The sequence below is a fragment of the Nelumbo lutea genome, chromosome 4 (genome assembly GCF_056320005.1).
Source record: "Nelumbo lutea isolate HS-2025 chromosome 4, American lotus-T2T, whole genome shotgun sequence".
NCBI classification, from domain to species: Eukaryota; Viridiplantae; Streptophyta; class Magnoliopsida; order Proteales; family Nelumbonaceae; genus Nelumbo; species Nelumbo lutea.
In genome coordinates, this window is record NC_142687.1 from 79636170 (window position 1) to 79661473 (window position 25304).

General features: G+C 36.1%; 1 non-coding gene across 1 annotated transcript; it reads left to right on the forward strand.

Moving 5' to 3' along the window:
* Nucleotides 1-18978: 18978 nt before the first annotated feature.
* On the forward strand, nt 18979-19050 carry TRNAG-UCC (transfer RNA glycine (anticodon UCC)). Its single transcript has one exon. It is a non-coding gene; the product is annotated as a tRNA-Gly (tRNA).
* The last annotated feature ends 6254 nt before the right edge of the window (nt 19051-25304 follow it).

Genomic DNA, 25304 nt, shown 5'->3' on the forward strand with positions numbered 1-25304 from the left:
GCTAGGGCTGCGGTACTAGTACAGCAGTCCTGAAAAGGTTCCTGAGTACAAAGATGACAAGCTGTGGGCCGCTATTCAGTAGTTCGTTCGAGAACGTGTTAGTATTGAGGATTTTCTGGCTGAGTCGATGCTTGTGCAAGCAGGCCTGAGCAAGATAGGTGGGTCGAATGTCTAGCCACTTATTGTACATTCAATTCAGGTTGCTTGTCTATTCATTTCTTCCTTTTGATTTGGTAACTGATACTCTTTGCTTCTTCTAGGTATGGTGAGCTTGGCTTCCATGATTTCTACTGATGCTGAGCGGAGGTCTGCCCGCAAGAAGCGCCAAGCTGAGCGCAGGCTGTCGAGGGGTGGAGCTTCTTCTCTCAGGACTCCTCCCATTGTCGAGCTGGAAGGGGAGGGGGATCCGATGCTTATAGAGTAGGATTCTTTTGGCCCTTAGCCTGTGCGAGAGGTGGGCCCTTATCTCTCTGAAGTCTCTCCTTTTATTCCCTGTATTCCTGACGTGAAGGTGATTGATCGGTCGAGTGATACCCGGGTGGCGCTTCAAATCGGTAGGTGCATTATTCTTCTAGCGGACATGCAACAGATTGTCGAGATGGACCTTGTGGAGGTTGTGGCTTAGATGACCCAATGTATTATACATGTGCCTTCTCTCTCTCTCTCCCCCCCCCCCCCCTTTTGTGGTGCCTTACTTATGTCTTTACTTTTGTAGGCGAACTCTTATGGCCAGGCCTTGTCGGATTGTGCTTACTATAACCAGAAGGAGCGAGCTAGCCTACAGACCAACGTTGGTTTGCTTAATCCTGAGGTACAGAAGTTCAGGCTGGACTCGAAGGGGGAGTGTCTAGAGCATCAATGGTTGTAGCACAAGTTGTCAGAGGCGATGTCAAAGTGTTCCCAGAAGGAGTGCCCAAGGGTTGAGCATGCAAGGGCAGAGGTGGTTGCTTCTTACTTGAAGTCCCCTGCGTATGAGAACCAACGAGCATTGGACGACATTCCTACGATGAAGAGGGGTTGCAAGATGTATCGCCGCTATCTTAAGTCTCTTTTCCCCGACCTCGACTTCAGCTCCATTACTTCTCGAATGGTGCCGCTTGAGCGCGTCACACAGGTGGACAATGAGCCACTGACCCTAGAATAGGAAGAGGGGTTTGAAGGGGAAGATGGTGAGGAGGCTAAGGATGATGCTGGTGGTGACGAGTAGCCTACTTCTCAGCTCGTCTAAGGAATCTGTGGTGGTCTTTAATGATTCTTCTCAGTTGTTCAGAGGGCTTTATGCTCTTGTTAAGATCTTGGGGACTGCGTGTCGTATTGTCCGAACTCATGAAACCATTTTTTCCCTGCTTCTTGTAGGGGAGAGAGTTTTGGTTCCTCATTTTTCCTTTTTTCTGCATTAAAGGAGTTTGTTTCTTTCTATGTTCTATGCTTGTCTGTTCTGTGTGACTAAGTTGTGTTGTGTTATTTTAGGCTTATCTATTGCCTACTATTGGGCAAGCTGATTTCCGGTGCTAGCGAGTTGTTCGACTCCCCATTTTAGGCATAGTACAAGCATAGGTTGTCTATATTCCACGCCCGAGGAACCATTTTGCCTCCAAGTGTCTCAAGTTTGTAAGCATTCCTGCCGAAAATTTTAGAGACTCTATAGGGACCTTCCCAGTTCGGACTGAGCTTCCCTACTCCAGGTTCAGGCATTATGATTTTCCTGAGTACTAGGTTGCCAACTCTGAAGTTACATTTTCTGACTTTAGCATTATAATATTGCATAACACACTGTTGGTATGCCACAGTATGAATGTGAGCGAGTTCTCTGGTTTCTTCTAATAGGTCTAAGTTAGCTTGCAACTCTTCGTCGTTTAATTTTTTGGTGTATTCCTCAAATCGCAAGGTTGGGATTTCTATTTCTATTGGTATCACAACTTCGATTCCATAGGTTAGATTAAATGGTGTTTCACCGGTTGTTGTTTTGGCAGTGATCTTATAGGCCTATAGCACGTTGGGTAGCTCATCCACCCACAATCCTTTGTCTCGAGACAACCGAGCCTTGAATCCTCGTAGTATTGCTCTATTGGTAACTTCAGCTTGCCCATTGGCTTGGGGGTGTGTTGCCGACATGAATTTCTACCTTATTCCCATTTGATCGCACCAATCTTGAAACTTAATGTCTTCAAACTGTTTTCTGTTGCCGGAGACTAATACTCTTGGAAAGCCAAATCTACACACTATACTCCGCCAGAAAAAATTTTGAACGCTGTGAGCTGTTATTATTACTAAAGGTTCCGCTTCCACATATTTGGTGAAGTAATCCATGACTACTAACAAAAACTTCTTTTGAACTTTAGCTGGTGGGAAGGGTCCCAACAAATCTATGCCCCATTGCGTGAATGGCCACAGGCTGGTCAAGTATCTTAGGTCGGCGGAGGGTTGACGTAGGATGTTCGTGTGTTGTTGACATTTATCGCACCGTTGGACCAGCTCGGTTGCATCTGCTTTCATGGTGGGTTAGTAGTATCCGTGCCGTAAGGATTTCTGGGCGAGGGCCCTACTCCCCAGGTGTCCTCCGCAAGGCCCTCATGGATCTCGTACTTGGCTCGCTTCAGCTTGCCTTAGGCATCGTAAGTAGGGTAGTGTGAAGGATCTTCTGTAGAGCAGCTCTTCTTTTATCACATAGTGGGCTGCCTGTCGTTTTATTCGCCAAGTTGTGTTCCTCTCTGTTGGTAGCATTCCATGTTTTAGGTAGTTGTAGATTGGGTCTATCTAGCTCGGCTCTGCGTCTGTGATGCTAGTGATTTCCTCACATGCCCTTTCTATTGAAGGGTGAGGTAATTCTTCTATGTAGATAGTTTGTTTTGTTGAATCAATCATGCTTGCAAGTTTAGAAAGGGCATCAACCTTTGTGTTTTCCAATCTTAGAATTTGTTGGAGATACCAAGAGTCAAAATCGGGGAGGAGCTCTCTTACCTTGGTGAGGTATGCTGCCATGGAGGGCTCTAGTGCTTCGTAGTCCCCGTTTACCTGATTTACGATGAGCTGCGAATCACTACATATGACTATGTGTCCAGCTCCCACTTCTTTTGCCAGTGCTAAGCCTGTTACTAGGGCCTAGTATTCAGCCTTGTTATTCAATGCTTGGAATTGAAACCGAAGCACGTATTCTAGCTTTGTATCCCAACTCACTATCTTGCGAGGTGGGGGCGCCAAGTTGGTTGAAGCTCCAGCTTCCAGCTCTACTTGTCTGGGTGATGGCGAGCTGAATGTACACTCGACAAAGAAGTCTGCCAGGACTTGCGCTTTTATTACCGTACGCGATTCAAACTGGATATCATATTCGCTGAGCTCAATTGACCACTTAGTGAGCCTTCCTAAGACCTCAGGCTTTAGGAGGACATGCTTCAGGGGTTGGTTAGTTTGCACCACTATGATGGGCTTGGAAATAGTGTCTTAGATTTCGCACGGCTAATACCAATGCAAAGGCCAGCTTCTCTATGTTGTGGTACATTGTTTTAGTGGCGTGGAGAACCCTACTGACATAATATACCGATTGTTGTACTTTGTCTACCTCCTTCACAAGCACTAAGCTTATCACCTCGTCACTTGCAGAGAGGTAGAACTTGAACTTGTCCCTCTCCTCTGGCCTGATCAACAGGGATGGTGAGCTAAGGTATCGCTTCAGTTTGTCGAAGGCGAGCCAGCATTCTTTAGTCCACTCAAACTGAGTTCAGACTTGATGAGGTGGCTCGAATTGAGGTGGCTCCCTGGTGTCTGATGAGGAGGCTTGAACTAAGTTCATACTTGATGATGGCTAGCTGGAAGTCTGAGCTGAGAGATTCTGTAAAGAGAAGTAGGTTAGAGTGCCTGGGTATATTTTACCCAGGAAAACACTCCGATGCTTAAGTCAGAGAGGGGATTTGATGAGAATCTTTGAAAAAGTTCAAGAAAATAATGAGTTATAGCCAAAAGGACTTTATGAGATTACTTCGTGCAACTTGAGGATTTGGATTTGAGTTAAAGCCAAAGGTTAGATGACGTGCTCCCGTACTTTAAAAAATGATGAAGATTTTTTTCTTCAATTGAGCTTTGAAAGCTTGATAAAAAAGACTTGAGATGAGGCTGAGGGTGAAATGACGTGCTCCCGTACTTCAAAAAATGATGGAGTTTCTTCCTTCAATTGGGTTTTGAAAGCTTGATCAAGAGAAGGATTCTACAAGACTTCAAGAATGTTGTTGCTATTAAGGATTTGATTAGCTCTCCTTACTCTTTTTAGAGAGTTAAGGGTTGTAATTACTACCATTCTTGGAGAGAATAATTTATCATCCATTATTTTCTCTTCAATTATTGGATAATTTCCATCTATGTGAAGGTATGCCTTGATTGACTAGATATTTCGTTGGCTCTAGTTACCTTTCATAAAGAAGAGAGTTGGCAATTTACCATTTCTAGAGAGAATGATTTTTTATCAATTATTCTCTCTTTAATTATTGACTAGATTTCCATCCTTACGACTTGAGATGAGTTCTAGTTGGATTATTTACATAAATCAATAAGATTTGTAATTTAAATTTGAGTTTGAATTTGAATTTAAGTCTGACTTCAAAGTGGATAAATGGACCCTTCCACCATGCTAATGGATTTGTAATAGGAAAGCCCAAATGTTATGCCCATGCACATATTTGAGAGTATGGGGTATGGTCCAAATAGATTAGTCCATACTAAAGCCCATGAGCAAATTTGATTTTATGGGGTGTAGGGCCCATTTTGGAGCCCATGAAAATTTTAATGTCTACAACTGGTTATCTATTCTTTTTAGGTATCATGCCTTTTGATATCAAAGTTACAAAAATAATGCTAAACCTACATCTAAGTTTAGGGATTGTTAACCAATATGCATGATAATGGAAATAACTTCTACATCAACAAAAACAATTTCTAACTAGGTAGTTGCTTTTTTTTTTTTGAAAAACAAACTCATGGATATTAGCAAACAATGCCTATTGGCACTAACTTTTCTATCAAGCTGAGCACAACCTTACTCTTTATTAATTTTATTATTATTATTATTATTATTATTATTATTATTATTATTATTGTTGTTGTTGTTGTTGTTGTTGTTGTTTTGTTTTGTAAAGTGGAAATGGGAGAGACATAAAAGGGGGGGGGGTAGTTCTTTGCCTCTTTCTCATGCATAACAAAAGCAAATAAAATCAAAATAAGAAACTAACCCCTACTCTACTACTAGAAGAACCCTCATTATGACCAAGGTTGACAAGACAATTTGCTATTGTATTCCCCTCACGAAAATACATATGGAAGTTGAGATGAAACCTTCTATAAATATTGTAGTAGCCTTTAACAAGAAAGTTGATGTTCCAAGGATGTTGATTCCACCCTTTAGATAATTGATCACAAGCTTGGAATCTCCCTCAATGATGACATCATGTCTTCAAAACAACCTTACCAAGAGATGGGCTTCACTACAACCCAAGCTTCACCTACATATGTAACCAATATCTTTATTTATCTTGGAAATAACTGGGCCTAAATGATTTCTAGCTATAATACCTATTATAGTTACCCCATCACTTCTTCTAGAGGCATCAAAATTAATTTCAATTTTACTTATTAGGGGGGCTCCAATTAATCCAACATATTGCCCAACAATTAAAATGTGGGAGACATGCATTTTTAAAAATCCTGTTATTCCTATTCTTCCAAAGTTGCTGAAGCATGCTTACCATGTGTCAGTACCCAAAAAGTGGACACTAACTTCTTTTAAACTTAAAATCCCCCTTTAAACACTTCACACAACTAATCAGACACCCCCTAAAGACTAGGTACCCTAAAACCCTGGCCTGCCAAATTTCTCCTCAATGCTCCTTCATTTGCACCTTGATCAAAGCAAGATCCCTTTTCAACTATTCCCATTGTTTAAAAGCCATGATCTCATAAATCCCCAAAATGCATGTCTCTTTAGACCCACTTGCCCTGCCAAGTGCACCGAGTCCGGGACCCTGAAAAACCCGCCCTACCAAATTTCACCTAAAAACTCCATCCCTAGCCTTCAAGGTTTTATTTCACAAGTTGTCGTTTGCTTGCGCAACTTTATTATGGTATAGCATCAACATAGTAACCTTTCCTAAATAAATCCTAGCCACCCAAAAGTTGCTAACCCTTGGATCTGAATACTTATTTGTTTTCAACTTTTATTAGAGCACCCCCAAGAACTTAAAATATCCAAAACACCCCTTACCCTTCCTCCTACCTTGAATACCCCCAAAATTTACTTCATTTAGACCATTTTACCCTTAAAAAACCATAAATACCCAAAATACTCCATACCTTTTCTCCTACCTAAAATTCCTCAAAGTTCACTTTGTGTAAACCATTTTACTCTTGAAAACTCATAAAATACCCAAAATACCCCACCTTTCCTCCTACCTCAAATACCCTGAAACACACATCGTTTAACTATTTTACCCTTAAAATACCCAAAACGCCCCACCATTCCTCTTGCTAGAATACCCTAAAAGTATCTAAACTACCCCTACTTAAGGCATTGAATCAGCTTAGGAAAACAGTCCCCTTCACCTAAATACTCTTGCCACATCAGTTGAATCTTGCATTTTTTGTTTTAACCTTTTTCTCATTTTTACCAAAAAGGGAAGGGAGGGAGTTTTCTTTTTCAAGCCCCTTCCCTCTCCATCGTTCTTTCCAAAAAAAAAAAAAAAAGAAAGGAAGAGCTTGACGTTGTAGAAGGTGGCATCCTTGGCGTTCATGGAGGCCTCCTTTTGAGTTCTCCAATCAATATTTACCAAGGTTTTGTTTATGATTTTGAAAGAGTTCATCATGAAATTTGGCACCATATTAATGGTAGAGTTTTTTTTTTTGGTAAGAGAACATATTACAAACAAAGAAATAGAAACACAAAAAAAGGAACAATACAGGAGAAACCTATCAACCAAACCATGAGAGAACTTCAAGAAGAAACTACTCCAACCTTACCTTTCGAAGCAAGAAGGGGAGACAACCTATTTTGATTTTGACTTACCTAGGTAAACTTGAAGTTTAGACTTGATAAATTGTAAACATCGTTCAAGATTGGCCAAAAACCAAGGGAACAATCAAATATTTTAGAGTATCATGTAAACATCATTCAAGATTGATGAGCTTAACTATTGAAAAAGAATCATAGAGTTTCATGATATTCTTTATACCCCTACAAACAACAGCAAGGCAGCATTCTTTAATAGTAGAAATTTCAACATACTTTGTAGGTTTTGCTTTACAAGACCCATAACAAGATAGTAAAAAAGAATTAGAGTTATCTCTTACTACAAAACCATATCCACATGAACCAAACTTGGAAAAGCTCTCATTTATATACGCTTTACAAAAGGAACCCAAAAAAGGTCAAGATAATGAAACTTGATTTTGGTGATGACTATGTTGCCAACATTATATTGATTCTTGTTGGGTTCAGAACTTCATCAAATTGTTAATAGATAAGATGGTAAAGATTGCATTAGGAATTACATTATTGAAAGCAAACCATTTCTAGCCTTCCAAACCAACCACAACATAAGAACTGAATAATCCAAAGCATTAAAATTAGATCAGATATTTGAGGTTAGTTGTGATGTCCATCAACATCACCACTCTGCAAAAGAAGATAAAGAAGCCATATTGTTGAAAGTGAGGTTAAGTTTAACATCAAGCCAAGAATCTCTAGTATGTTCACAGATAAGTAAGGCATGGAGAATATTTTCATTAGCCACATTGCAAAGAGAGCACTTCTCATTTAACCTAATACCTCAATTGAATAAAATGGTTAAATTTTATACTATTTAAAGAACATTTCCAATTGAAATGCTTTATCTTCGGGGGAACTCTAATCGCCTAATTTTTTTTCCACTGAGACAGACATAGTGTCATGGATTCTCTCATTATTTGATGAAGCATTCAACCTAAACACCAGATTATAAACATATTTGACAAAAAACCTACTTTTTGTGTCAACACCCAATTTTTGCTCGGTTCCTTTATACCTTCTTTTGAAACCCCAAAACTTCAAAACATAATCAGGTCAACCTAAAACTTGCTAATTGATATCAACATCAAACACTAGGGGTGAGTATTCGGTTTATTGGATTAAAAATTGAATTGAAAACTAAATTTTAATAATATATATACTATATTATATATTATAACATATAATATATAATATATATTATGAAATCAACTTCCATTATATTATAAATTAATATATAAATATATTATATATTAAGGTTATATATTATATATTATACATTACATTTTATATAGAAAAGTTTAGTTAATTCAGTTTTTTTGGTTAACCAATTTTTTAATTCCAAAAATCGAAACTGAAACCCAAATATTCAAAAACCAAAATAATTGATCAAAAAGCTAAAACAAAAATTTTGGTTTGGTTTTTCAATTTTAACTAAATAATCCCTACACCTATCTAACACTACATAGGCTTTGTACCCCAATTAGACACAACCCCTAGACTTAGGATATTATAGCTTAGTTGCACGTTAAATTTTGTGACCAAACTCTAAAGATTTGCCATTCATCATACCAACTTCCTATCCAATGGTTCTGATCTACGCAATTTTAGAACTTTGACTCCATAGAATCAAATTCAACACATCCATTTCCTCAAGGATAGTAGGATATAATCAACCTCAAATCTCACCACAAACCTATGACAATAAACTGAAAAAATGTCAGGGTTCCATTTCGATGGCCATGAATGAATAAAAGTAGACAACTAAGATCAACAAATTATTTATTAGATTTAAACCTTTCACTTGACTCTTCATCTTAATCTATGTTCACATACCAAATTTCAACTCAAAATTCTCTTATTTAATTGTTCGATTAACAAAGATTCCAATTTGGTGCTTATGGCTAAATCATGCAAGAAGTTGTGGCTTAAGCAACCAAACCCCTCATTAACTCCAAAGATCTTCAAAATAACTCATGTATCCAATTTTTGCCTTAAATTCATTCATTTCATTCCAAAACAAGCAAGATTGTAATTTAAGTCTTTTTATTAGTTGATGAACCATTGTTTAAAACCTTAATTTGATCAAAATCTTTAATTCACACCTCTGATAAAAGATCCATTTCTTCCATCAGATTCAAAACATTCGAAAATACCTCTCACCAAATTTTATCCCAAGATTCCCTCATTTGACCCCCCATCAAGTTTAGATTTTATCTTAGCAAATCTTATTAATTAGAGCTTATTAGCCCTACATCTCCATAATCTAAACCTCAAGTAATCAATCAGACCTCACCACCATAATCAGAGCCCCAAAAAACCCTAGTATGTCGAGTTTTTTGACCTAATTAATCCATTTGACCATTAAAAAAAACAAGATTCTATTTCAAGACTTTTCATCTGTTGATAACCTATAAGCTAAAACATTAATCTGAACTAAATCTTTCCATCATCACCTCTGATCAATGGTCTGTCTCTTTCATCAAATTGAGGGCATTCAAAAGTACCTATTCACCACATTTCATCCCAATATTCCATCATTTTACCTACTATCAAGCCAATATTCTATTTTAGAAAATTCTATTGATTAGAGCTTACCAATCATAGATCTTCATAATCCAAATCTCATTTGATCAATCAAACCTCAACACCATGATAAGGGATCCAAAAACCCCAATATGTCAAATTTTATGACCTAATTCACCTATTTGGCTATTAAACTAAAAGGATTCTATTTTGACACACCAGATTAAATCGTCTCTTCATCTATTCTAACTTGAGACTTCACTAGGGCAGGGGATGATGCCAGCCATATACTTGACCTACTAAAACACCTAAACCAATTAGGATAGCTAAATAGACTAAAACAACCCAAAAAACCCAAAGTAACATTTCTTAAACTTGAAAATTGATATATAGGCCTTTATTGCCAATTCAAATTTACGTTTTTGGCCACTGAGAAGTTAAATTAGAACTTAACATAGACATGCCCGAAAATAACCCCATTGGGTATGAGAAATCCTAGAAAAATTCATGGAAATTTGGGATTGATTGATTAAACCCTTAGAGATCCTCTGAGAAAGCCTGTTAGATTAATTTTTTTTTTAGTCTTCTTTCACGTTTAAGCTTTCTTAAAGCCTAATCCTTACCAAGGTTACATATAAACGGTAAATCTCCCACTCTATCTTTTAGTTCATCAAGTTCATATTTTTTTAGTTTATTCTAGTTTTGGTTGCTTAAAGTCCTAAAAATTTGGGGAACTTACATTTCCAGCTTCTGCTAGGTTGGGATAAAGAGGTAGAGAGGCAAGGATCTCAAGAAAATTAGTACCTACAACCTGATATCATCTCTTCAAACTAATTTCAGGTGAAGCTATAAGCATTTTTCACAAGATTTTGGGAATACTTAGCAATCTTTCTACTAAATTTTTATTGAAAATTAATTCTAAATAACTCTCATATTGGGTTACTAAAGTAGCTTGAAAAGAGGGGTGCCTAACACCTTCTTTCTCCCAATCCATTTAAATACAAAATCTCTTAATTAAGTGTATTTCTCTCAAAAAATGAAGTTAGTATTTTGAAAACAAAATTAAATTTTCACAACTAAAACGGGGGTCCATTTCCTCTTAAAAATGAGTGGTGAATCCTCCTTTGAGCTAGCCATAAGCTTCGTAGAGCTCACATTTATGATCTAGATACTAGAATAGTTTGTCTTCACTAGCCACCTTGAAAGGTCTATTTCAACTATTTTCTAGGCAATTTACCTGATATAAGTGTCCTAAATTAACCTTGAGTTCCAATGATGGGATTGGTGATCAATTAAATCACTTACCATTTTAACTTGGTTTGAGTTTGGTCTTGGGCCAAGAGGCTTAAAAGAAGGAAAACCAATCAACCGAGGATCACCCCATATGCTTAGGTTTTCTTTTTTTGCCACACTCCAACGAATTCCTTTCCCTTAGAATATACTTACCTACTAGAAGGCTTCAAAATCCCTAAGAACAAGTGGATAGAGAATTTACAACCCAGAAGTTTTTTCCCTCCAAATATCTTCCTTCAGTGATTTCGGCCCATAAACTCTCTTATTGGTGAGAAATCTCTAAGCCAATTTTGCTAGCAATTCTATGTTAAACACATCAAAATTTCTAAAACCTAAACCTCCACTAAATTTTCTCTTACACACATTTTTCCAGTTAACCTAATTGATTGTTTTATGGGAATTAGACACCCCCACATGAACTTTCTTTGAGTCATGGCTAATTGGGAATAAATGCCTTTTCCAAAAGATGACCGAGGCTCAAGATAGAAAGAGGGGTGCTTCACACTATTAATTCCCATGATTTTGAAAATACTTTTTTTTTTTCAGTTTAGGATGCATGTTTGGGCTAAAATACATTTCTAGTTTAGAAAGATTCACCTTTTGGCCTGGGACTTTCTCATACTGCTTTACAACATTCAGAATCATCCCACCTTCTTCAAGGCTTGCTTTTGAGAATATGTAAGTCATCTACAAAATACCAATTGAGTAACGGCGGGAAAAAATTTCTTTAACTTAATGCCAATAATATCACCTAAAGAGTGCATCTTGTATAAAGATAGAGATAATACCTTAGAACAAAGTAAAAATAGATAAGGGGATAGCGGGTCCCCTTGTCTTAGGGCTCTAGAGGGGTAAAAATGGTCACTTGGGCTTCTATTCACAAGTATTTGAAAAGATACAAAAGTTATGCATTCCATGACCCATTTCACAAACAAGTCAACAAAACCCAATCTTCTTAAAACATTTTTGACAAAACTTCATTCTATCCTATCATATGCATTTCTTATATCCAACTTAATGGCCATGAAGATTTGCTTTTGCTTGGTAGTTTTCATCAAATGGATGGTTTCACGTGAGATTAGAACATTGTCATAAAGCATTTTACCAAGAACAAAAGCATTTTGGTTTAGGCTATGAATGCTTTATTAATTTCTTTATTCATGATGCATTTGTGAAAGGGTTCTTTCATTGCCCCAACTAAACTTGTCCCCACAGAATTCTAGTACTTTCTAAAAGGAACTTGGAAACCCATCCAGACCTAGAGCCTTGTATGGGCTCATATGGAGTTACAGATATAATGGAATGAATTAAGTCCAAAAGTTCAACCCCCCTCCCTTAGATTTGAAGAGATAAATAGAGTTTTGAAGTTTTCCACAAAAATTTTTTGAAATATGATTTTGACTTGTAACCCAAATTTCCTCATCATCTTTTAAAGCCACTTTATGGTTTCTAGCTCTGATTCTCAATGTGGTTTGATGAAAAAAAAAATCTATTTTTGTCACCTATATTCAGCTCCTCATCTACCTAGCTTTTCAAATCACTCACCTTAGCTGGCTATAAGAATATCTAGGTTAGTTTCTTTGAAGTTAAGCTCTAGTTGCAAGGCTTTGATTCTATCTTGAACCTTCCCAAAGACCTTCTTGTTCCATTTCAATAACTTTGAATTTAGCTTCTTATAATTCTTAACCACTAAGGATTGACTCTCTTCCTTTGCTCTTGCAATTCAAACCACCTTTACTTGGTTTGCACAATCTTCATGAGTGCTCCAGAAGGTTTTCAAATCTAAAAGGGATTTTAAGTGTACCCAAAACGGGAGAGGTATCCAAACATATGACTTTGTAATCAAAGCAACCAATGGACATGTTAAGTACCCTAGCCTCATGAGAGGATTTTAGCCATTCACTATTTACCATAGCCAAGTCAATTTTCTATTTGACATTTTCTTTACATTCTCTATTATTTGTCCATGTGAATTTAGGTCCTTGACTAGCTACTGACCTTAAAACTAAAGATCACAAAAACTATTTGTCTCTTCAACATAACAGAGGAAATCAGCTTTTCTCTACTCATATCTTCTCTTCTAAATATCATGTTGAAATCCCCTATGCATATCCAAGGTCTAGAAACTAGGCTTGTTGTTCTTGTCCATAACTCTAGGAAATCTTTCTTCTTCTTCTTCTTCTTCTTCTTCTTCTTCTTATTATTATTATTATTATTATTATATTATTATTATAAAGGGATGGGGGCGGACTAGAGGGTTATCAAGAAGCAGAGGAGCAATCAATTTATCAAGCAAGAAGACTGCAAGAAGGAGGTGGCGGCAAGGAGAAGAGGAAATCTCAGCTTCAAGGGCGACACCATGAGTTCTTTCTTTCCTCTTGTTTGCTTTATTTCCTCTAGTATGAACTGATTTATTTGTAGCTAGGGTTGTGGAAAGCCTAATCAAAACAATGAATATATGTTTATTCTGATTTTTTTCCAAGATCGTGATTTCCATATAGTCTATGAGTTATCTTGCTTAATGCTATTAGGAGTGGCCATCTCTTAATTGATTAGGTTTATGTGAATGAATCGAGAGAGGAATTCATAGAGCAGACCAAATAATTCATGGTGTGAATTGAATGGTATATAGGGGTATATACACACGATTCATCTGAACATAATAGTTTTTCCTTGAACTTAATGCATTTCTATCTTGAGAACTCTAGTCGAGAGATCGAGGGGTTACCTAATAGAAGTAGTTTTGATATATATTGAGAAATAATATTGAATAAAATTGGAAAAACTTCAACTTATGGGAATGACAAATTATCTTGGATAATCTCATCTATTACTATTCATTGGAATGGTTAGGTAGACCAAAGGTCCTAGCGAATTCAGTCAATCGTTGCATACTTTAGTATTGGTACTCTTGCTCTTGTTTTCTTTTTCTGTTTTTTAGTAGCTTTTACTCTTAAATCTGAAATTCGATTGTCCAAATAATTAGAGAAGGCTATAGTTCTAATACTTTTTTGTTAAATCCTCGTGGGAACGATATTTTTATACTACTTGATAACTAGTGCACTTGCTAGGGTTATAATCATAACTATCACCGGCCAGGATTCTGGGTTTGGTTCAGTCAAGATCCGTCAGATGGTGAACAACTATTGACTTGGTTAAGAACTGGTGAGGGATAATTTAGTCCAACATGTGGATCTGGGTTTGGTTAAGAACTGATGAGGGATAATTTAGTCCAACATGTTGAGAGAGAGAGAGAGAGCAATGAGGTGACACTTCGGCGACCTCAGCGATCTTAGCTACCTCATGCACCTCGGGTCACCCAGCTAGACTGAGGCTTGAATAGCTTGACTATATGCACTGATTTGCCTAGGTGCCATGTAACCTTTATCCAGAAGCAAACCAACTATCTCTGATCTCCTTGGGATCATGATACTTTGTCAACGTAGTTCATCCTCATCTTGCCCAATTCGGATGAACCTGGACAAGCTTTATCATCTTATGCGGAGTCCATCCTTGAGTGTGAAGCCAACTTCAGACAAGGCAAGCCGAAGATCTTGCACACGCATTGTGAGGCCTATGACATCTCACCTATATAAGGGCCTCGCCTCTAGTCTCACACGGTACGCGCAATTTAGCTCTCAAAACTCTCTAGCTATATTTCTTTTAGCTCTCTCTCTAAAACCTCCAATTTGCTAACTTAAGCATCAGAGTGCCTATGCCGGGTAAAGCACCCTGGACACTCTGACTTGTCTTCTTGCAGCTCGACTAGGCGACATCACCAATTTTACGTTCGAGCTGTCCTCTAGCAACCAACCCACCAACAACACCTCACTTCACTATTTCTAACTCGATGGTATCTACAAGCAACCAACTCGCCAACAACAACAACCAAGTCATAGGGGCACAAGACCAGCTTCTAGTACATCCAGAGGTCCCCTTTGTAACTATCCTATAGCTCACAGTACCCTTGGCCCTGCCAGGCATTCTTGTTATGTCGAACCCAGCCTTTCTCCTACACCAAGTGAACACGCCTCACCCTCCAATCGAGCCCTCAATGGTTTCTATTGGGGTCGATGTGCAATAGTTCAATGAATTGGTGGAGTACGTCCAATGAATGAATCTACAAATGAGGATGTGTGAGGAGCAGTTTGCCACCCTAGTAGGGATGCAACAACTACAATAACCACAGTGGTAGCAACAACAATAGAATATGAACACTTGGCAGAATTAGAACTAGTAGCCTGGCGACCAAAATTAGGACTAGGCTCCAGACCCTCCTCATCACGCCGACGATTGAAACCATGTCCCAGTCAAGGAGCACAGTCGAGCAATTGCACCGATAAGGATAGAGACAACCAATTCGATTGAGGTGTATGTCGAGGAAAAGGCATTTCCAACATGCACGCCACAACGCTGGGAGAAGCCACCTTGTTCCCACCAACAACAACAAGGAGGCAGGAAGGAAAGAGGTGTGCCAGGTTGCTGCCCTGCTAGTAGCACAACCATTGACCTGCACCTCCCCACTAGCACCAGAGATCCTTACAGCCCCACGGTCTAAGGACTTTAAAGCCCTGAGCCTAGAGTCTTATGATGGTACCCCCGACCAAGTTGATTACTTAGACAACTTCTAGGCTCTGATGCAACTATACAGGGTGAATGACACGAGCCACTACATGGACTTTCCAACCACTTTCTGGGGCATTGCTCGAATGTGGTATTCGGGGCAGGTTGCAGGCTCCCAAAAGAGTTAGAACCAATTTACCAACCTCTTCATGATGCATTTCGTCACCAGCAAGAGATGCCCGAAGTCATCAACCTACCTCCTAAACATGGTCTAGTGACTTGACGAGATGCTCTAAGACTACATCAGGCGGTTCAACTTGGAGCGCCTACAAATCCTGAATCTCAACTGGTAGTTCAGCTCACCAAAGCGGTCAATGGCGTTTGACACCCTAACTTGCATTGGAAATTCAAGTTGAACCCTCTGTCTATCTTCAATGGAGGAGTTGTCTTCACATAGGAGTAGGTCCCCTCGTAACAAACACAGTAGGTTGCCCAGAAGAAGAAGCATTGCCTAGGATCGAGCAGCATTAGATTGGCACCATCTATGAGAATCGCACAAAAGGCCATTCCTAATTCTCTCTCACTGCACAATTAAGAACCGATCAAGATGCCAAGAAACGCTTCATAACGCTTGACATGCTGATCCCAATCTTGGGAATCCCATTCTGTCCAATTCCAGGCGATGCAAGAAAAGGTCGATCGAATCATAGAGATCATGTAGTTGTTGGGATCTACGGCATCGCCTTCTTAGATGGTTCCCCCTCTTGCCCCGACATGTATGATGACTAATCCTCACCTTGAGGACCCCAAAACACGCCGATCAAACAAGGACAGGGCATGGCCTGATGAAGGGAAGCAATAGACCTTGAGATGATTAAGCTCTTCATCTCGATTACATGAACGGGACAACCATAGCAAGGCTCATCAGTCTGCCCGGATTCCAACAAAGGAAAGGCTTGACAAATGGACGCAATAGCCAGTCCCTATCACCGAGTCTAGTTCGGTGAAAGATCACCTAGCTGTGCCCAAAAGGGAAAACCTAACCCTTGATATTTCTAGCTTAGGACTATCATTAGTTTTGTGGGGGCTGATAGAGGGCAACTACCCAAACCCTTTTATTAGCAATTGAAGTTGAATGAAGAGAAGACAACAATAGAGCCTCAATACATCTAGGGGTGTCAATGGACCAGTTTTGGATTGGACCATCCAAACCAAAGTCAATTTGGAATGATTGGATGGACTAACAAGACAAATTGAATTGGACCGGTCCAAACTGAATGGTTGAAAGTATTTATTGGATTGGATTGGACCTAGTCCATCTGTAATGAATTTATATTAGATTTGGTTGGATTGAGCCAATATTTGGTCCATTGATAGAAGATAAGAATATAAGTGTCAATATACTAGGTTTGGGTTAGCATTGATCTAAACTAAAACAAAGTTAAACAGATTAGACAGTCCATACATTGAATTGGATTAGTCCAAAATGGTCCAAAATATTTATTGGATTGGATTGGACCTGGTCCATTTGTAATGGACTCACATTGGACTGGATCATAGTGGACCAATTCTAGTCCAATTGGCACCTGTAAATACATTTACCCTTCCCCATCTACACAATGGCTCTCTTAGTATTTTTTCCTCTTTAAAACTCACGCTTCTCTTTCAAAATTTTTGATGATTTCTTTCTTTATTTCTTTTTTTTTTTTTGAATTTTTTGAACCAGCAATCATTTTAATTTTTTTCTACATCATACAATGTTATTTTACTAGTTTTACTCCCTTGTTTATTTCACACATCTTTTCCATCCTAAAGTGTAAATCCTTCCTTATGCACATGCTTTTTTTATCTCTCAATGGAGATTTACATTTATTCAATTTCTACATGAATCTCTAGCAACCACAATGCTTATTGATTACCTTAAAACCCCTTTTAAAAGAGATCTAGTCCAGATTCCATACCTCCTGTTTGGGTTATGGTCAAGTTGGCCCTAGATGCCACGTAGCATTCTCCATGGTCGTCTGATCTCCTTAGCCACGTCAGCACCACATAGGACGAATAAGTGCGACCAAGAAGAGGAGCCCCGTACGGATAAGGGTAGCCTTGCCTACTAGTGAGAGACTTTCTTGCTTCCATCAACTTGACCTTTCCTCTTTTCTCTCTAATTTTTTAGAAATACTCCCAATAACCCTAGCATCAGTGGTAGGAGAACCCAAATATTTTTCCTTTTTTTTTTATTTTCCAAAGGGATTTTAAGGATTGTTTCTAGGATTTTCTAGAATCTCTTTGGGACATTATTAGAACACATAAGGTTGATTTCTTAAAATTTGGACATTGACCCAAAGACGTAGCAAACTTCCCAATGATTTATTTAATTTTATGAGCATTCTGGAGGGAAGTATTTGCAAGGATAAGGCAATCATCCACAAATTAAAGGATTGGGATGATAGATCCATCTCTTGAGGCCTTACAACCAAGATGATTATTTCCACTACCATTATTAGCACACACCAACCTTGTAATTAAGGGCCTCACCACACAAAGCAAAGAGGATGGGGAGAGGGGGTCCCCTAGGACAATTCCTCTAGATGGGGTAAATGATTGCATTGGAGAGTCACTAACAAGGATTTGGTGCAAAATAGTGATAACACATTCCATAACAAGATGGATCCACCATAGTTAAGATCAAATCTTCTAAGGACATTTTCTATGAAGTCCCACTCCAGAATGCCATAAGCTTTTTTCATATCAATCTTGAATGCCATGATTCCACTCTTCTCCTTGTTTATTTTCATTATATTAAACATCTCGTGGTTTATGAGGATATTATTAGCAATTCATCTCCTTGGGACAAATGCATTTTGATATTGGGATATCATACCTTCCAAGAGAGGTTGTTTGACTCTCTCAATAAAAATTCTTAGCAATTATTTTATATATGACATTACATAAACTATTTGATCTAAAATCATCAATCGTGTGTGGATTATCATTTTTTGGGTTCATGGTAATAAATGCTTTATTTAGTTTTATTTAGTTCTTTTGTCACTACCTTGATGAGGTAAATGACTGTTTTGCATCCTTAGGCAGTTGTAATCTCTGGTTCTACTAGTTCGATTCTTTCTTGTTCACAATTTCTAATCCTACCTCTATAACCCCTAAGTATTAGGCTAGGCATGGATTTACTTTAATATGACCCAACCAATCCAAGCTGAAACTCTATGGAAATGAAACAACATGGCTTCCTTGAGGCTAGCAAGTGCCAACTTATTAACAAAACACATGTCTTAAGGGGTTCGGTAATGGGTATATCAAATATTTCTTCTAAGAAGATAAAGGGTAGGAGAGATCATTTAGGATTTAGAATCTCTTGCCCACAAACCATTCCCACATCACTATCCATAGAACACCATTGCCATGCATTGAGAATATCTCCATATGAATGATAAGGGAGATGTTCCCAACGTGCAGCTGTAATGTCTCGTCACCAAGATGTTGGAACAGGTCATATGGAGAGATGAAATCGTGAAACAGTTTAAAACTTTATATCTCTCCTCTTGCTAACATAATAAGCGTTTGTAGTCCAACGGTTAGGATAATTGCCTTCCAAGCAATAGACCCGGGTTCGACTCCCGGCAAACGCATTTTTTTCACAAATCTACGTTCCTGGAACAACTTGAGCTTTTATCAGTGCCCAATTCTCTTTCCTTTTTCGAACAACACAGCTAAGAAGTTACTAAACGCAGCGATGTTGTTACAGAACCAGTCTACATGATCAGAGTCTCTATGCACCGAATACTAAAAAAAGTAAACCATCAAAGTTAAGAGAAAACACATCAATACTGAAAAGCAAATTAATGTAGCCACTGCAACTTTATAGAGATACAATTGCAGTTGCAAACAAAATGAGGAACTTGTAGTTAAAAAAAAAAACACAAAACAAAAAGAGGCAGTAAAAGAAGTGGAAATGAAGTAAAATCTATGTTTGTAGTGGTTTGATGAACTGACTAGCTAGTAATTTCCAATCATTCACCAAGGCCAGTTAGTTTGTTTTCAGTGCAATTTCATTTGCAGTGGTGTATGAGAATACAAATTCTGATCTTTGGTTCTATTTCAAAATTTACTTTGTTTTGTTATTTATTTACAGAATTTTAAGATTTTCACTTTCATGCATTTGTAGCAGTGATCATAATATTGAAAAAAAACTTTTGCTCCTTGCTACTTCAGCTTTTGCTAAATTGCGGTTTATGGTTTCAGTTTGGTTTATTGGATTTTATAAACTGAATCAAACCATAATCCGTAAACCGAAATTATATATGTACAAATATATAATATATAATATACAATATATCTATACTATTATATATAGTATAAACGGAATGAGGTATTGGGCTTTTGGATATTTTGACTAAAACACCCCTTTTCTGGACTTTGGTTCATCTTTGTTGAGAGGGCAAAAAATGTAATTAAAATAATACTATAAGTATTAAGTACATTTAATTATCTCCTCATTAAGTCTACTCATTAAATAAATATCATTCTATCTCACATTTAAGTTACTTTTGTTTCTCATCTTTAAATTTTACTAATAAATCCATACACAATAATATTAATAGAATGAAATTTTATATTTTCAAAATAAACCTAGAAATGAAACCATATTTTCCATCTAAGTGGTTGGTAAATAGTTCAACCGTTTGGGTCAAATGGATAATTCCATGATGTCATAAATAAATAAATAAATTTGAAAAATAAAGATAAAAATATGGAAAATAAAGAAATTTTATAAAAAGTTGGACACATTTTATTATTATATATTTATCATATTAAAAAAATACAAGTTTGATAAAATAGACAATTTTATTAATGATGGACTTGGAATATATAAATTAAAACCAATGGAAAATGAAATGATTTTCCCATCTAGGGATGGTTAGTGGTTCAACCTCATTTTAAATGCGTCAACACATGATGTATAATTAAAAAATTAAAAATTTTAAAATAGGATAATACGAAAAATTATGAAACAATTTTGGGTACATTTATATATATATATATATATTAATCATATAAAACAAAAATAAGTGTGATAAACAAGAGTTATTTTTATGAATGATATAAATGAAATACAAAATTTAAAACCAATCTAAACACGAAACCATTTTCATATCTAGATGGTAGGTCAATGATCTAACCTTCTTAACCTTTTGATGGGTCAACCTATGATGTTAAAATAATTACTTTTATTAATGATGAAAATAGAATGCAAGATTTAAAATCAATTGAAATGCAAAATGGTTTATCCCATTTAGGTGGCGGGTTAGTAGTTCAAATGTCCATGTCAAATGGGTCAGCACATGATGTTATAATTAGATAATAAAATACATAAGGTTCCAGAAAATGTATAAATTTTTAGATAAATCTAAGCACATTTTATAATACTAGTAAGCACGCACGTACTTTGCATGTGATAATTATAGATAATGATAATGATAAAAATAATATATCCAATTTTTTTATAAACTTTAAGTATTTTTTGTTTTTTATTATTAATCAGATGCAAATTACAAAATCTTAATATGTTTACATAAATACCTCATTCAAATATGTGATAATCGAATCGAGTTATGAAGTTTAAAGTATCATTGACAAACTTACCTGCTTGGCTAAACTCTTCTTTTTGTAGTGTTTTATCTTTTTGGTGTATTTTTTTTCTTTTCTTCATTTATCAAAAAGATGTAAGATTTAAATAGAGGGAGTTGAATGAGGTGAAAAGTAGTAGTTCAGTTTACAATTTAAACCTTACAATTAAATAGGGACTAAATTTAAAAATGAGTATTTTAGTTAAAAGAAAGTTCCAAAATCTTATTCATATGTTTAATAGTAGTATAAACATAGAACTATAAATGTGTTTACATTTTCTACATTTTTTTTGTGTGTAAAATAATTTTGATATATCACACTTACTTTTTGTTTAATATTATAAATATATGATAAAATGCTTTTTTTTTTCTTTTTGCAAAATTTATGTATTTTTTCAAATTTTTTGTATTTTTATATTTTATTATTTATTTATGATATTAAAGTTTAACACATTTAACCCCAAAGTTGAACTATTTATTATTAATTTTTGTATTTAATTTTTGGTCAGGTATTTCATTTTCATTATCAATAAAAATAATTCATGTTTATTACACATTTTTTTTTAATTTGATTAATAAAATATCATAAATGTGTCTATTTTTTTATATTTTTTGTAATTTTATATATTTATTTCTATTTAAAAAAATATTATTACCTAACTATGACTTTGTAGGCTGATCAATTTGATTTGGATGGTTCAATTGCTTAGACACCACTTGGATAAAAAATGATTTTATTTTTGAGTTAGTTTTAAAATATATGGGTTTATATTGTTAAAAATATTGACATAGATCTAATTAGTAGTATTTATTAGTGAAAAATAATTTAAAAATATAAGATTTAATAAGGTCAAATGGGATTTAATACCTTAAGTATAAGACTTAATGAGAGGGGATTGAATGTGGTAGAAAATAATGATTGAAGTTACATTTTTAACTCTTACAATTAGAGATGGATTAAATAACAAATATAGGCATTTTAGTAGCTATTAAAGATGGCATTAAAACTATAATAAAATGACTTTTAGACCCCCTTTTTCAAACAAAGAAATAGAGGGTAATTTTAATCCAAAAAAGTTTCACATTGCATCCACACTTTTATATATAATATAGATTATATATTAATTATATAAAAAATAAGTGTGATAAATGAAAATTATTTTCACAAGTGATGGAAATGTGATAAGAATTAGGAAGAAAATAAAGACCATTAATATCTAACATATGACTTGCTAACCATGCATATGTTTAGTTCCGTTTACGTTTATTGATGGTGCCACATAGGTGCCCCGTCAGCAAATGCTTCATTAATTGCATTTGTGTGTATCGAATTTTGCAAAAGCAAATTTTGGTTTCTATGCGCCTCTCCCATTTCAGGAAGCTCCATTTCATTTTGGAGCTTCCTAAAACGGGTAGGCACTTATTAGCATTTTGTTGATGTGGTGCCTAATGGCACCTATGTGTCATAAACACCCTCATTAAAATGTGTTTCTTGGTTTTGCATTCACACAAATACAAAACGTTTATTGAATAAACGTAAACAAAACCAAACACCCTACATGTCAAATGGTTCAGTGGTTTAATTAGCTAGGTCACAAGAGGCAAGTGGTTTGGTTTGACCACAATATTCAAACAATGGTTCAGTGGTTTGGTGATACATGGATCAATCTAATCAATTGATTTAACCACAATATTAAGAACCAATATTCAAACAATATATCGAAACTACATTTTCCCTTTTAGTAAATAAGTAATTTTTATTACATCCTAAATTAAATAATTAAAAATTAAAATATAAAAATTCTTCATAAATTATAAAAAAAGTTGAACATGCCATTAATATTATATTCTTCATATTAAACAAAAGTAAGTTTGAAAAATGACAATTATTATTATTATTAAAGATGGAAATGACTAATATATAAAAAATTGAGTTAATGTCTTAACCATGGTCCATTGACCTGAGTAAAATAGGTTAGTGATTCAACCAATAAAGTAATTTGATTGTTTACCAAGCCAATGTGTTTTTTTTTTTTTTTTTTCAGAAAAAAAAGCGGTTTAGGTTAAAACATACTTAAAAAATGACAAACTAATAAATCCAATTGTTTGGTTCAAATGCAAGTTGAAAACATTGATAGAAACATATGAACATTTGAAGATAGGTCTTTGGGTTGAAAGACAACATATCCATTGGTACACAATGTTTTGATCACTTTTCTTTGTTACACAATGTAGTGCTATTTGGGCTTTTTAAATGGGCTAAGCCTAATAGAATCATAAAATGGTTAAAAGCCCAAACCGTAATAGAAATCACACCGAACCATAATAAAAATGTTTTAGTCTAATTTGATTTCTATTTCAAACAATAATTTAGCTTGAAATTTTCTCAAACCATAATTTATTGATTTGGTCTAATATCTTCAATTCGCACCAAACCAGACCACGAACTCCCCTATTTCTTTGTCTTATTTAAGGCAAATGCTACACTGAACTTTACAAGGAAAACTCTGAGCCATACCCCCTTGAATTTGGCAACCTACTCTTTTATGATGTCAACTCCCATGAAATGTTTATATAAAATATTATATATAATATCGATACATTATTATATTAGGTAGGTGTCAACGGACCAGTTTTGGATTGGACCCTGTCCAGTCCAAAATCAATTTGGACAGATTAGACGGACCAACAAGCATTGGATTGGACCTGGTCCGTTCATAACAAATTTATATTAGATTGGGTTGGATTAAGCCAATATCTGGTCCATTGATATAAGATAAGAATATATGTATCAATGGACTGGATTTAGGTTGAAACCAATCTAAATCAAAATGAATTGAACAGATTAAACAGTCCAGACAATGAATTGGACCAGTCCAAATAAATCCAAAACATTCATTGGATTGCATTGGACCTGATCCATTTATAATGGACTCACATTGGACTGGACCTGATTGGGCCAAATCCAGTCCAATTGACACTCCTACTTAACGGATGCAGGTTTTAACATCTAAATCCAAATAATTGGATTTTGATGTTAGATCAAGTATCGGATGTCAGACTCAGAGTTTGTTGACAGCCTTAAGTATGGGATGTCTGCTCACATTTTCACTAACTGTGCGGGAGGCTTCATAAAATTAGGCAGATTTAGAAGGGAAATAACTCGATTGATCAATATATAAAGAGAAATTTTTTTAATCAAATACTTTGCAACCGAGTTCTCGACGTCCGCCAAAACTGAGAGCAGCTCAAGTAAACAATAACAATAATAGCCTACAGACTATTAGGTGGAGATGCTATTTTTAAACCTAATCGCTAATTAATACACGTTTCTTTCTCCAAAAACAAAATAATGAAAAGCTCGGGCTAGGGTCACCATTTCCAGCTCTGGCTGGCCCAGCCTACAATTTTATGGGGCTCATTTTGTTCTACGGACCCAAACCGAAAGCCCAGTCCAGGACAGACCTGGGCCCGGGCTATATTGTGGGTGCTAAGTCTAACAGGGCCCCGGCACGGTCCATTATTACCCGTCTGGCGTGTTGTATGTTTGTAAGGCAATTGTTGCCTTTTTGACGTATGGGAAAGAACTCAGATCGGTTACTAATACCGGTTCGGATCAGGTAGGCAACGTTAAATGAATATTTAGAATTTTTTTGACACTTGTCTCATAAAAGAGGCGTAAAATACAAAAACCTCTCCTGAAGTTTTTGATAATCATAAAATCCTCCTTTATAATTTTACTATAACAAAAACCTCCCCTCTATTTTTGAAAAATTCAACAAATATCTCCCTTTTGTCAATGATCAATATAAAAAATGTTAAAAAAATGATATTTTTTTAAAATACCTATTTTATCTTTTTACAAATTAATATGCATCTGTTTTTACTAAAATAGTCCCTCATGACTTACAGACTTACATGTCTGGCGATGCACTCCTCCCCTCCAACCTTCCCTCTTCTTTAATTTTCCTCTGATTCTCTCTCTCTTCCCATTAACACGGAATAGCAATATTCATCATTTTCCTCTCTCCGACTAAAACACACAACTGTGGCGATTGAATTGGATTTCCACCTCGGCCATCCGAACTGTCAGTCGTCCAACGATGGCACTGGGATGAGATCCACTCCGCCACCAGAAATGAGAAAACCACCCTTTTGAAAATTGATTTTGGTTTTTGGATTGATAAATCTGCTAATACTATTCACTTCTTTCCCCACTATATATTACGTCTCCCTTCCTGCTTATTTCTCTACAC